The 9,629-nt window shown below is 35.0% G+C and overlaps 1 protein-coding gene across 1 annotated transcript in view; it reads right to left on the reverse strand.

Annotated features, from left to right (window-relative positions):
* The window catches only part of Tbc1d22 (TBC1 domain family member 22), a 51,973-nt gene extending 47,439 nt beyond the window's left edge, over positions 1-4,534 (reverse strand). Inside the window, exons 1-2 of the mRNA XM_071587504.1 lie at positions 4,386-4,534; positions 4,016-4,091 (exon numbers count right to left, since the gene is read on the reverse strand). The gene's annotated coding sequence lies outside the window, so the exon portion shown is untranslated. The remainder of the gene's footprint in view (positions 1-4,015; positions 4,092-4,385) is intronic.
* Between the last annotated feature and the right edge of the window lie 5,095 nt (positions 4,535-9,629).

The raw sequence follows: 9,629 nt of genomic DNA on the forward strand, positions 1-9,629 counted from the left end.
AAGAAGAAGAAGATAATTGATTGGATATATCCTGAGTCACGAGAGTTTACTGAAGATCATAATTGAAATAAAATGGAGGGGAAGAATAACGGAGAAAGGCCAAGGATGAATTATGAGAAGTAGGTACAGGAAAATGAGGGTTTGAAGAGCCATGAGGGAATGAAGAGATTGGTATGAGACAGGATAGTCTGGACTACAAACCAATCCTCAGATTGATATCCAAAGATGATGACTTTAAATAGAATCTTAACTTCAGTGCTCTACCGATGATATACCTTCAACCCATGCTTGTCACATTATAATGAGGCATTAGAAAACATAGGTTTGTAAAATCATTATTGACTTTTGTATGGCAGGGGACCGAATCAATATTTTTTAAATTTAGATTAAAATCTTTCCTCACTCTTAATATTCATTTTCTTCACATATCTGCACTTTCTGCCAAAACTTATCTGAATCTTCAGCATGGAATCACATTTTCAAAAGGTAAGAGAATGCAGTATAGAGCAGAGTGGCATGGAGGACTGAAAATTGTAACGATCAAGGACTAAATTAATGAAAAACGTGCTTTTTTGACCAATGGTCCACCGTAAATGATGCAATATTAAAAGAGTTGGGCATAGCTTTAAATAAACATCAGGAAGCTGTCAAACTTTTCGTTGAATATTGCTGGAGTAAGATTCCTACACACTGATTTCTTAGGGCATGCACTTCAATCGTGGGCACAATCAACAAATTCATTTCTCAAAAATCTTTCATAAAACTCAAGACAAAGCAATACGTCTCTGGCAATATATACACAGACTGTGAGGGAAACTAAAGATCATTGGCTCCAATTGTAAGTCAACTATTGATGCCTCACATCCACTTTAAACTACATACAGTAACACATCAAAGTTTGATAATGACATAATGTAACCAGCACGATTAATGTTAAACTCTCAACAATAATGCCATCAGAACACCATCCATTTAAGATATTACGATTTTCCACAAATTATATTTTGGATCAATCAGCCACCTTAAGACCTATGAATCAAAAATTTTATTTATCCCAAAGAGGTATTTATGCTGTTATCAAGAAAATTTTTGAGACATAAATTTTATATACAACTTCTATTCCCATAAGTCTTTGATCCAAATTATTACGTTCTGAAACATAGAATTTTGTGCTTTTGGAATTAGTAACAATATTATCATTCAGATGCATTATTAAAGCTATGTTTTAACCATAAACGTTCATTGAAATTGTCCTTATGTTTATTACGTTACTATATGTGGTTATAATATTATCATTATCCAAAACTCTGAATTATTCTAGCAAATGGCTGTTTCCAAGATACATGAACATATTCACTGAGAATAACATAATTTATTTTTATTGGACCTCACTTATCTCATAATTACAATCTATTTTAACCAGAGATGAATCTGGTGATGAAATGAGATTTTAGGAAAATAATTCCAACAATTGAGCAAGTGTTTCCAGACAGCCATTATCAGTTATGACCCACATCTGGATTTTTGGACGCTAAGCCATTCCAATTAAATATTCATCTCGGGAACTTCAGAGATTATATTACTCATTTTGATTCAATTCTTAAGGTGGAAGATTCATATTTTGCAGAATGTGGCAGAAAAGTCAATTTCATAAATACATATTTTCACCTAGTACTTATAAAACTACATGGGGGCACAGTAGTCCAGGGGTAGAGCATTGGACTACTGACTGGATGGCCCAGGTTCGATTCCCCGGCATGCCTCTTTGGGCGCCCTTAAGTTCCACCCAAGCTGTGTGATTTTTTGTGCACAATACCTTCCTGGGAAAGCGACTATGGTTTCACAGGAAGATCTTGGGGTATCATCCCCTACAAAACTGACCTTCAGGTTGATTACTGTGTTCATGAATTTTTAAATATAAAGCTTAGTGTATCAGGTCATAAGTGTAGACTAAGGAAGGATACTGTCGTTGATTTCACCAGAAATGTAATACATAATTAGGAATTTTTGAATGGAAAGACAATCTGATAGTCAAATACCTAATAAATACCAACAGATATAAATATCAGATACATGCCATGACAAATACAATTCCAGCTATGCCAGAAGCTAATTCAGATATTACAAAGCAATGAAAATGATGTTCAGAAATGTACCAATTATTCTCAAATATTATAAATGCACAAACCCACGTGTACCATAGAACATGCAGCTCATTACGAGGAGTTCAACAACAACATCTTCCAAAGATGAACCTATTTTCTCTTATAATAAAAATCGCAACCCTTTTACTCAAAATCCCAGCAGTGTTGGCAAAATTGATTTCTGTAAGCTAATGTAATCAAGATGAGATGAAAAATAAATGCCCTTTTCTATGGTTCAATATAAAAGCCTAAAATCTCTAAAAATGTTAGAATTTTGATTCCTAAAAATTAAGAGAAAAAGTTTGAGGTTTAAGTTAAATAATGCATTTTTAACCAAATTTATCACTGGTCTTGACTCCAAAAATTCATTAGTTTTTCATACCAGATGATGTCAGAATTCTGGAATAGAGACAATTTTGGACTGAGCTTCAAGTCTGCACATAACTTGGTTATTTGATAGTAAAAGCTTAAGTGATGGCAAAGCAAACTGAAGCACATTTTAGACTTTTAAAAATGTCACAGCTGTAAAGCAAAGTATTACAAATACAAGTACAAGTCAAGAAGCAGCAACTAGTTCCTGTTCATGAAAGTTGGTTATTTCATTAGTTTTACACATGCATGTCATCTGAAGAGGCCTTTTAGACAAAAAATTAGGCAGTGAACCATAACTCCATGTGGAAATACAAAGTTTTTTACCTCATTATAGACCGTATCCAAAAAGTAACAACAAACTGTTTGTTGATGTTCAGTTAAAGTACAGAGTTAATGACTCTGATATGCACTACTCCTTGCATGACTTGAAAATAAATCATACTTTGTGCGTGGATAAATCACAGAAGAAATCATAATGCTTTTCAAAATTATACTTGAACTGATATAACAGCTAAGAAACACTTGAATGGTCCACAGTCACCTGCTTGTAAGTCTTGCACATGCTGTATTTAGAACATGTGAAAACTTCGCTTAACCAACGAATTATATAGCTCCTTTTGGGAGAAAATATTAAGCCCAAGGTCTGGAGGTGTTGTGAATAAATCACTACTCAACGATGCACTTGATAGGTAAGATAATTAATATCATCAGCACACAAAATAAAACTGATCATGAGGAATATTACCTTTCTTAAATACCCACGTACATTTCTAAATACCTAAGCACATACTATCTCTACCGGGTAATAAACAATACCAAATGCCATTGTAATAATTAACGCTCATTCCTTACATTCAATCAGAACTAATTATGTTCACTTTGGGGAATGATTTAAAGATCGATAGGTGCAATCGAAATCAATTAATTTAATATTGGACTACATGCTTGAAATTCTCAGATATAATAGCATTACATTCTATATCATTCACCGCCAGGTTCAATTTCAAAAATACGGTCAAAGATAGAAGTAAAAAATTAGTTTAAATGATAATGAGAAATTTAATTATTCAGTCATTAATACTATAAAAACCATGCTGATGCTTACGTGTATTCTGTCACGATCACATAACTCAAAATATTTGTCCACCGTCATTAATTTAAAGAACATCTCATAAAGTATGAAATAAAATTCCATACAATGGTAACTGAACGACACATTTTCGTTGGTGCGGCATTATGCTGACTTTCTCAAGTGGATGTATTGTTAACTGAGAATTTGAAGAATGACAACAACAGGCGACAGATTCATTATTCCAAAATACATTATCGCCGGCTTGAGGGCGTGGAAATAAATGTAATAACCAAGTACAATGCCGTCAACACCACATAAAAATCCTCATTAAGCACTGAGTTGTTGAATCATTGGTATAAAAATAAACCAAAATTTTGATAAAACTAAAATAATGGGCCATTCAAGTAGCAATTATGCCATAACTCACCGTGAGTGACACAGGGTTTCAACAGGCGATCGGCGGACCTTAACGCACTAATGACCAAAAAATACCCATGTTGGCCCTGGAAGAAAATTGCAACTGCCATGAAAAATCATTGCGAATGCATGAACGTACAACGAAAGGTGAGAGGCACCGCAGACCAAAAAATAACGGACGTCGACTGATGAAAGGATGAGTGGAAGACAGAGAATTGACACATTCAACAAAGAGACTTGGGCACTCTTAAATACTAATTCACCAAATTACCGAAAACACACCTCATTTATACTGATTAAATTTGTAATAAATTGAATTGTGCTATAACATTAGCAGCGCAGTTGTCAATATTGATTATTTATATATTAACAATGTTTACCTTTAATTTATTGATACGTAACAATTACGTGACGTCTCTTAATGATCTCAATCTGACATTGGTATTAATAAAAACCAACACAAGTCACAAGACGATTTTTTTATCCACCAGAGGAAACACGAAACGTTGGCGAAAATCTCATCTTCCCAGCATTGGTTAACCTCTTTCCACTCCTTCTCTGTTCGCTTTAACAGTTGAAGGCAGAAATTGAAATTAGAGGGAAATTTAAAGTGAACTGGTTGTTATTCTTATTTTGGTTGCACTTTTTCATGGTGATTGTTTCAGTCACTGTCCCAATGAATAACAATAAACCGTAAAATTGCACAAAATTAAAATATTTAATAAAATAAAAATATATCAATCATATTATTAATAATCTTTCAAAAAAAGTTATAGACTAAAACACTCCATTTTCCCTATCCAGTGCCAACCTAAGTGCTCTTCTTTCTTACATACATTATCTGGTTTTGGTATTTGTCATTTGATATTCCTCGTATGTCTTTCAAATCTGATTCATTTAATATTTGGCTCTTAAGGAAACTCTTGCCCCAAATAAGGATCAGATTCATTGTGATTTTTCTTTTCTTTGCTGCACCTCATAGAAAATGTTCCCTTTTCAATTTCCTGGTTTTAAAATTTTCAAAGTAATACGTCTAACTAACCTTAATTGTTCAGTTCTCACATCATGTTTCAAAGCTTCTTAGATTGTTCAATGGCTCACTTTTCCAGCAAGGAAGGGGTATGACAAGAATAGATATATTGAGACGAATGAAGGGAAAAAGGAAGCGTGCAGAATTGAGGGATTGATTGCAGTATCAGATGTCAGTCTGTGATTTTTTAGGAGGGACAAAGAATTATTATCTCTGTACATCCAAAACATAGCATAAACTGTAGAATACCAATAATAATAATTGGTTAGAATGAATAAATAATTGTTAATCAAATGTTTTAACATGGTGTTGGATATCAGGTTGAATTTTGTTGGAAAGGCAATATTTAGCATTGTTTTTTTCCATCCAAAACCTACCTTAAATGGTAGCATACAAATTACACATTAAATAATGAATCCCAGGTGTTCTCCGAATAGAACAGTATTCATACTTCAGATCCAATCTCCTTCACGTCATGATTTTAATGTCTTCCTTTTAACTTTCATGCGCCCAATGTTTATGGAGAGCATGCCCATTGAATTTACAAAGGCTCATCATTATTATTGCAATGCTGTCAAAAAAATACATATAGTTACCTCGTAAGTTCATTTCATCAATTTCTCTTTGTTATTTTCTTACAATTGCACAAAGAGAGATGTAAAGCATGTGCAGGAAATAAAAGGTTTGTTGAAAAGTTATTGCAATATTCAGTGTATCTATGTTAACTATGGGTTAGAAGTGATGTAGTGCTTGATTCCTACAAGAGCCATGATATTATGGAATAGTTTTCTTGCCACAATCAAAAAGCAACCTCTTGACTAGTAGTCTAATATAGAAAATCAAATTTTATCTCTCTTCTGCTTACAGCAGGAGAGGATACAGGGTTTTTGTTAGAGGACCACAACCCTGTGCCATAAACCCCGATACGTAATCAATAAAAATTTGGCATCATTATATTTTGGCTAAATATTTTTCATGGATTCTCTTAAGTTGTGTCTCTTAATTTAATAATTCTCCAATTTAAAAAAAATCCAGGAGGTGAGGAAAGAGAAAGAATTACTAAGACATCATTAAAACAAACTATGATATTTTTTGGACCATAAAATGTCCTTTTTATGCTTCAAAATGTAATTGATGGTTTCTGGCGTAACTTTATGGAACCGATTCATTATAAATAAATGAAAGGACTAACTTTGTAGTTCCACATGAACCGTGTGTAACTACAAAGTTAGTCCTTTCATTTATTTATAGCTTCAAAATGTGATCTAAAATCAGCCTTCATCTTATGGGCCGAGGATAGATCAGTATAATTTTGATAAAACCGATTCACTCGAAAAATACTTGCTATTGAGTAAACCTTCCCACAGTAGGCATAGAAAATGGTTGATATTATTACAACTATCACTAATATCACTGTCCTGAATGCAACAGAGTTTTAATATTTCCATGAAAGTACTGCCTAAATAACTTCCTAAATATAACGCGTTGTACCGTATAATAAAATCTGTGGAAAAGTACGAGTCTTTCTTTCTATTTTAATAATGGATATTAATTACTTCCACAAAGTGAAGCCTGAAACAATAGAATATATTCCTAAATATACATTGTAAATATATTGTAAATATGTGGGTCGCGGTTCAGGGGGTAGAGCGTTGGACTGCTGACGAGAGGATCCCAGGCAAGGCACTCTGGGCACCTGCAGCTCCACCCAGGCTATGTGATTTCTTGGGTACCAGATCTTCCTGGGAAACCATACCTGGCACAGGGAAAGAAACTGGCCCCCCTACCCTGATATGTGACTTTCACACACTGTTGGGCTTAGTACTCAGTGAACTCAGCCATCACATACCAAACTGACCTTCGGGTTGATTACTGCGTTTATGGTTTACTTTAATATATTGTTTAATTACATCTCACATGTGTTGCTGCTGGGAAACTTAATGCGCACCAGGCTAACAATGATGTAGCCCATCTGCTAATACACTTATAAATTGTATTTCTCCCATTAAACTCAGAGTCTAAAGGCATTCAACATTAAGTAGCATAAGATTGCCATTAAGGCACAGAAAGTGGTTCCTTTTATACCAATTTCGAAAATATCAAAATAATAACAGAAAATAAGCATCGTATGAAAAGTTAAAAAGATAATAACACCCACATGATCTTAAGAGAGAAGATTATCACACTTTATTGCATTTAAACACTTGAAGTCGTGAATTATGCTTCAGAACACATATTCAAGAGGGCTTAAAGGCATTTTGGCCCACTTCCAATGGATAATAGAAGGAACAGAAGGTGGATATAGCAAATGCAGATATGGGTAAACAAATTTACATCCATGTACTCCTAAATGGCCAAAGCTGGAGGAACATTTTAAGAACTGGATAATAAATCGCAGAAAGAATGAAATTACTGCTTCAACAAAACTGATTTTAATTGAGGCGAGGAAATTAGAAATAGGCATTTCCATAGCTGATTTTTTTGGAACAACATCAAGAAGACATTCATGAAGAGGTCTATGCATCTGCACCAGATCTACAACAGCCCAAAGGGGTAGCTCTCCCCAAAGAGGGGAGGGGGTTCATGCTGCCCAAAGGGGTGCTTCTCCTCCCTGAGGATGGTGGAGGATTTTACTATAAGAAGGAACCCTATATCTACATTCTTAAAAACCAACAGTAATCTCTTCTTACTCTTAATATGTCAAAACTATAACTAGAATTCAGGATTTAACACAGTCTGGTAAGAAAGTGGGTAATGAAATGATTGAGGTTGGTGAAGGCAGGAGCAGTCAGACCTGAAAAGGAGAGACACTTCCAAGCCAGCTGCCAGCCCTGAGAAGGAAGAGACAGATTGACCAAGGGACCGCTGTTGACATCCGGAGGTCAACAATATGAAAATAAAAATGGGCCTTCTCTGGATCACTGCATTCTTTAAAGAAAAATAAAAATGCAATTGCAAAGCTAAGAAATAGTGAAAGAATTAAAATAAAGAAAAGAGAGGAGAAACATAATTATGGGATGGTTGTCGCCCGGATCTGACCTCACAGGGTGAAACCAATCTGGGGTTTTTTAAGGAGTGGGCAGAGGGGGGAAACAAAGATTTCTTACCCTGCTTTTCCCTTGTACGAGGGTAAGCTGAAAACAAATTCACACATGCTTTTAGACCACAACCAAAATCACCTTCAGAAGCACTCCTGGTGGCATGTGGAAGTAACATTCCCACTCAACACGCATGCTCAGGTTTGAGGTCGTTACATTCATCCAGTGTATTTTTGAGAAGCGGAAGTATAGAGTCGTCTTCTAGTGCTATTTCAACGCGAGTTAAACTGCATGCTGTTATCAAATTTTTAACTGCTGAAAAAGTGACTCCATTCTGAGATTAATTGTCATTTAAAGGCTGTTTATGGTGACGATTCTGTTGATAAGTCCACTGTAAATTGATGGGTATTAACATTTCATGAAAAGCCATAACTATTGATGAAACATGCAGCGGATGTCCGATCACCGGATTTGATCCAAAATGACCAGCGAATCACTCAAAAGCATATTGCAAACCATATTGACATATCCCAGGAACGTGTCGGCTTCATTATTGAACAATTGGGATACTGTGAAATATGGGTGTCACGCCATCTCACAGACGAGAACAAACAAAGCCCTCCTTATCAGCCCGATTTTGTTACTTGTGATTTTTATTTTTTTCTTCAACTCAAGAGAAACCTCAAAGGTAATCATTACACCATGGATGATGAGGTGAAGGCAGCTGTCAAGTCCTGGATTCGAGAAAATTCACATTGGCATAGCACTAGAACACGCCTCCATTCTGCCGCTTCTCAAAATACACTGGATGAATGCAACGACCTGAAACCTGCGCATGCATGTTGAGGGGGGAATGTTACTTCCACATGCCACCAGGAATGCTTCTGAAGGTTATTTTGGTTGTGGTCTACAAGCATGTGTGAATTAGTTTTCAGCCTACCTTCACACTTTAACATGTATACTATCACTTACCTTTCATACACTTAACTTCACCATTATTGAAATGTCATATTTGCATGGATTAAGTGTTAAACAACATTACACTGCCACCGTGCCACGTCAGGATTGTTTTAATTTTTTTCCATTCAAAAATATAGTAAATCATTCTGCCAATCAGTAAAATATCCTGATTTCAAATGTTTATGGTGGACATTCACCCTGTACGTCGGCTGACAACTTGGTATGTAACTCAAGAGTAAATAACTAGTGTTAGTAAATGTGAAGAAAGTAGCAACACTTGTGAGCATGACCTTTATACTCAAAATACTGTAATAAACATTCACATTATGCTATAAAATGTCACATTATAATAGATGCAGGAGCACAATAACCCCATTTGGATGATAAGTAAAACAGAGGAGGCAAAAGCATTTCTTCAATGCATTATATCCAACATTATTATTCTTAAATATTAAAACTGTAAATTAGGTTATTCTGTTAATCAGTTATTTACAAAATTAAAAATATGGCAAATAAAAATGAAAGATTGTCCAGCAAAAAGGATGTTGACTGGTCCAGCAACTGGACCAGTTGCCAATGATGTTCCTCAAGATTAC

This window comes from Hetaerina americana, unplaced genomic scaffold, assembly GCF_022747635.1.
Source record: "Hetaerina americana unplaced genomic scaffold, ioHetAmer1.1.p SCAF_3, whole genome shotgun sequence".
NCBI classification, from domain to species: domain Eukaryota; kingdom Metazoa; phylum Arthropoda; class Insecta; order Odonata; family Calopterygidae; genus Hetaerina; species Hetaerina americana.